The following is a 6,000-nucleotide window of genomic DNA, read 5'->3' on the forward strand; positions in this document are numbered from 1 at the left end:
GGGCAGTGGTCAAGGCCTCAAGCTGACAGAGTTCAAGAAGACTTTGGACAATGCTCTCAGAAATATGGCTTGATTTTTCTCCCTCAAAAAAGAAGCTATTCAAGGAAAAAAAAGCACAAAGTATGAAGGGGGCCAATCCCTGCCTTGGTGCCCTGCTCCCAGAATTTTGTTAGTGAAGCTTAATTGAAGCACTGTACTCTTCTTCCATTAAATAATTAAACAACATTTTTATGTAGAAACACTAATATTAAAGAATTGGACTTAGTGATCAGTTTAGCTAATAATATGTTGTTGGGGGCTTTGAAACTGAGTTGCGCTACTGAGTTATTAATCAAAATAATAAACAGTCATCAAAAGTCAATGATTAACTGGAATTTTAAAAAGTATTCATTAAAATACTAATTAAAAAGTATTGAATGGTATTTAATGACATGAATTTCAGTCTTAGTAGAGGTTCTTGGACTTGCAAAATTAACTTCAGGTCTAAGGAGTACTGTTGTTTGGAGTGCACTGCAGTGCCCTCCAGCCAGGGGTCTGATTTACCTCAGAACAACTGCTTACCAACATCAATACTACCATTGCTTCCAGCTGTGTTCAGTGTGCATGCAGTGAGACCCTACATTCTGGCACTAAGCTTTGTTTCATAGCTTGCATTTGGAAAGAGATTGCAAAGGGTTAGCCAAGTGTTAGTCAGGCGGTGTGCTTTGGTTTCATAAGTTACTGTTAATATCTGGGAATCCCTGAGAAAGTCAAAGGAAACTGCATTGTGGCTGTTGCTTCAAAGGACTGGGATGGACAGTGTGCTGGATTCTTTTTCCCAACAGCATCTATATTTATCTCTATTGTTCCTTTTTTTTTTTTTTTTTTAAATGCTTAGTACTAAACCTGGATCCCAGCCAGAGAGGGACAACAATATCTTGACAGAGAACCTCACGCATCCCACATGGGTCATCTATATTGTCCAAGATCTGTGTACATCAGAGATTACAACAGTGGAAAACAAAAGAATTACGCAACAGAAAGGTCTTGATGAGTGTAAACAAGAGAAACGTGACTTACTGCTGAGGCACTTTCCTGCCTTTAGTTGAAGCAGAGGGACAAGAGAAGGTCCGCCCTTCAAATCTTCTCAGACAGTAAAAGAAAGATGCAGTTAATAACTATCTGGAGTCTCAGATACTGTTGTCCAGTGTTTCTGTTTGGTCAGTACTATTCTTTAGAGCAAGGATAAGGGATTGAATCATACCCAATTTCTTCCAAAGCTGTCATTTATTTTAAGATCCAACTGATAGCACTGATAAAGTCCTAGGTAAACTAAAAATGCATTATTAAAGTCAATCCTATTTTATTCAAAAGGGAAATCAACCCTACTCCTGAAAGAGCTTGCTACCTACAGCTGCTGTATGGAAGGATGCATAGATGAGAATGAAACTCTCTCTATCTGGGGTGGGAGGGTACACTGATGGTGTAAGAAATGAGGTGCATAAACTGGAAAACAGGAAATTCTGATTTGGTGTATAGGGAAAATACTAAAGTAGTAAAAAATTGCTAGTCAAGTCTTTCAGCAATCTGCTGTGAGTCTGCTATGCACAGAGGACTGGGGTCAATGACTTCAGAAAGTCCCTTCCAAGATCAGCTGTTCTATGGCTCTGTAACTGTGTGAAAAGAAAGAACATAATATGAAGGTTAGCTTTAACCTCATAGCTGGAGCACTTGGTTTGCTAGGAGAGATCTGAATTTGGGACCCCAGAGCCAAATGTCTACATATAAATGTATATATATAAATGCATATGCACACGAGCTCACACACACACACAGAGGTGTTAAAACTTCGTTTAAAAAAGTAGACAAAAATGAGCCACTCCTTTTATAAAATACCATATGTTCTTGCCTCCTGAAGAGAGTTTGAATTCTGAGCTGTAAGTTACACAAGAGGAGTATCTCTAGAAATTTTGGGTGAGAAAACCAGTGAGTGGGATAAAGACATATCTCCTAATTCTGCAATTAGGAAGAAATGCACCTGTTTTTTACCTCAGGTAGTTCCTTACCTCTATTACAAGATGCATAATTTCCTACATGTTTTTCTTCAAGAAACCTGGGTATCTCTTTTCCACCTAAGTATCTGGGTGACTTCATTGAACTATGCCCTGTCACATAATGGATTTCCCACAAATGTAGCAACTGTCTTGAAAAGTTTATCCTTTCTATGAACTAAATCCACAGGCTTCCACTTCTTATATGGCTGATTTCTAATACATTTTACAGAAAAACACTAACCTCCTCATCCCCAATTTAATAGATGCTACAGAATTCAAATGATCCAAATGGAAACCACCTTATTTAAAGAGAATGAGATCCTTACACACACACACATTCTTTGATATCATTGTTCTCTTTCCCAGTAAGCGTATATTATCAGTTATCTCTTGTCTTACAATGTATTCTCTCAAGAAACAGTGAAAGGGAAAACTAATTTCCAGTTCTGTGCTTTTTTTAAAAACATCTCCACATGAGGTCTTTGTTATGGCTGCAGGCCCCAGGTGCTAGAGTAACATGATATTATTTTATTATAATCGTTGATATTATTATAGACCTTGTAAGAAAAAAGGAAGTGTAATTACAAAATTAAGCAGCAAGAGAGGGTGGTCATGACAAATGAAGTGTGGGGAAATAGATTCAAGAAAAGGGAAAATTATTTTTCTATTTTATAAAAAACAAGTACCACAATTTCAACTTTTTATATACCCATATAAGTAGAAAAGTCTTCACCTATGCAAGAGCCTGAAAATTAGCTCAGCATGAAAACAATGTTTTGTGCATACAAATCTATTGTAAATCATTTTTAAAGATTTTCACCTTTGCTCCGTGTAATTAATTACTGAAACAATATTTCCCTTACTATTCTTAGCATTCCCAATGAGTGTGGAAGTCCTGAACTATATGCTGAACATGAATCAGTCTTGAATTTGACAGTAGTGAGATAAGAAAGTAGAGGTGGATGTTTAAGAGATTTCATGCAGGCAGGAAATGCTAATATGTTACAGAACAAAAATATATTTCCCACTGTGATAGGTAGGCTGGAGTCTATTTCCAAACTATAGTAGAAGTCTCTGTCTTAATGTTGCTAATCATATTAGCTAAATATCACAGCAGGTAAAATGAGTTTTCAATAACACTGCTGAGTAATTTTCCAGCTAGTTTCATGCTTGGGATAATCTTATTTTTTCTTTGTAAGTTTTGTATGGATATACTGGGGCAATTATCTTCAGATATTTGGAAACTAAGCTAGCACAGCAGCTTGCCAGTCTGCCTTAGTGTGACCCACTGCGGTGTTTATGTTCTGCCTGCCAGTTGTTATTAGCTCACATGTGCATGGAATATCATTTTCTTCTTCTTTATTGGTTTAACATAATGGTATACCATGGGGAGTGTCTTACAGAAGGGATAGGATCTGAATATAAAGGTCTTCAGAACAGGTATTTATTATCCATACACAAGAAGTTTCATTAATTTCTACTATTTTATTTTATTCATGAACACCAAAGCAGATGTGATGAAAAATCTTAAAGATTAATAGATAATCAAGAAAATTATTGCAGTTATCTTCTAAGCAGTCATAGTTTGTTCAGAGCTGTACAAACATTTTCCCAATCTGAAGCATTTGTTTAATCGAGGCCAGGTTGTGGCTGTCCATCACAAGAGAGAATAAATTTCTTGATAAATTCAACAAGCACAGGCAGAGTGCTGAGTGTTCTCTAATACTATGGTTGTATCTGTCTCAGAGGTAAGACTGACTCTCCTTATTTACCCACCACAATGCTTCTTCCTTCCTATTCTTTCAGCTGGGCACACTGAGTCAGCTTAGGCCAAGAAAATAAAATCCTTATAATTTGAATGTTGTTTTTCCATTATCCTACATTATTGCATTCTCTGACTCATAAACAATTGTAGCAGTACAGCTTGGGAAACAATGTACATGAGGAACAAGAAGAAAAGGATAGCAAGGTAAAGCTGGTTCACATCCCCAAGCCCATAGATAAAATGTCCAAGGAAACAGGTCCCAGAACTAAAGAAAAGAGAAAGTTGTCTTTGCTGTCCTCAGATTTGCCCAAAATTCTTGTGACAAACATAATGCCATAATAAAACAAGGAAATGGAAGCCAAATCTCATTGCAAATCAGATCACACAACAAGATTGCTATTTCACCTTTGATCACACAAGCTTATGGTAAGGGACTACTTAGAGGTCCACTTTTTCTGTCTTTTCTCCACTTGGTGCAAAAGTCAGACACATGCACCATGCTAGGAAGTCCCAGTGGCGCAGCAGAGAGGTGGACAAGTTGCCCAAAGCTCAAGCAAATCCACATCTACACAGGAAGGTATGTGCTCCTTTGGGTCCAATCCTTAGTGACTTCTTACATCAATGCCTTGGCTTTAACTAAGCATGCCAAAAGTGCTGGAGCATACATAGGAAGTAAAAACTGCAGGGTTAGAAAAAAAAAGATCAACTTTCAGTGAGCTGTATTGATTTCAGGGGAAAACATTCATGACTTTGGAAAGGACTAATTATGCAATAAGAAATGAAGTTTTTGTTGCAGACTAATGTTACTCAGCCTTTCTCCCCAGAGGCCATAAAGTCTCAATCTAATCATATAGTTCATGTTCAGAGTCCTCTGTAGTACCTGACAAAAATGGGATGATAATGGGTTTTGGCTTAATGTCTCTCATCATATGCAAATATACACTTAGAGAGAAGGCCATGAAAGTTCAATCTATGTTGATACATTTTGAAATAACTATAAATATTCTCATTCATTTTTTATTGTGAGTTAAATGTGAAAAGACAACATGTAGAGAATGTTTTAAGAAGTGATTTGAATGAGGCTAAACAGTTAAATTGGCAAGCATGAAGAAATAGTAAGATCCGTGTTGGCTGTAGAGAAGATGAAATGGATATCGCAGCGGACACCAAACAGATACAAACTGTCCAATCTTGACCCATACCTACAAATTGATCTAATGTGAGCCTTCAAACTAAAAAGCCTAGTTTCCAGCAGATTTGTGTAATGTGGTTCTTACCTGTTTTAGCTGAATTAAGATAAAGATACTTTTTATAAGCTGGGTAATCCATGCGGCAGAAAGACAATTATACATCCTAACTGTGGGGAAAACTTGAATCAGTGTTCGTGCCTTAATAGATGTCAGATGACTAATTTGTCAACTGTGAGTAATATCATGGAGTTTCCTTGACAACAAAAATTCTTGCATTGACTAGGAAGATTTTGTTTTGTGTTGCATTTTTTCTCACCTCCAATTAAACCATTCATAACTTTTTCGTCTTTTCCTGAGTTCATGCCCTATCATTAAACCTCAGTGGGGGCATAGAGGTTTTCTGTTTGGCTGCTATTTCCATGAACCATGTGAAAAGTCAGTATCTTTTGTACATCTACCTGTCTGTCTTATTTGGAAATTGGCCAATGGATCCTGAAGTTATAAAGAGAAAATAAATGAAAATGGGCATAGTGACAACCAACACGGTGACAGCAGCTGCCCTTCTCTTGGAACCCAGACAATAATACATGTTTCTTCATATCCTAAATGTTGAAATTACATGGAAGGCACCTTCTCTGGGCTTCCAGTTGAAACGGAAACCAGATGTTTCAGAATTATTTTCTCTGGTCCTTTAGAAAAAAGTTACTTTGAAAGTTCCTACTCCAGACACAGCCTGAGATTTTTTTTTCTGTCACTTAAGACTATGAAGGTAGTCAACACACCTTTCTCCAAGATTTTGGAAACTCCTTTTGAAAAAACTTGTTCAGGAAAAATAAGTGTCTGCTCATACCTTCATTTTGAAATCAGCTTTTTTTTTTTTTTTTCCAAATAAAAAGGGGGCCAAACCCTTAATTATCTAAATAAGCACAGAATTGTGCAGCCAGCACTGTTTCAATTTAAACCAGGTGATAGTCCTTGTGTGTAAAAACAGATTTCCCACACACATCAGATT

The sequence above is a fragment of the Meleagris gallopavo genome, chromosome 1 (genome assembly GCF_000146605.3).
Source record: "Meleagris gallopavo isolate NT-WF06-2002-E0010 breed Aviagen turkey brand Nicholas breeding stock chromosome 1, Turkey_5.1, whole genome shotgun sequence".
Lineage (NCBI taxonomy): Eukaryota > Metazoa > Chordata > Aves > Galliformes > Phasianidae > Meleagris > Meleagris gallopavo.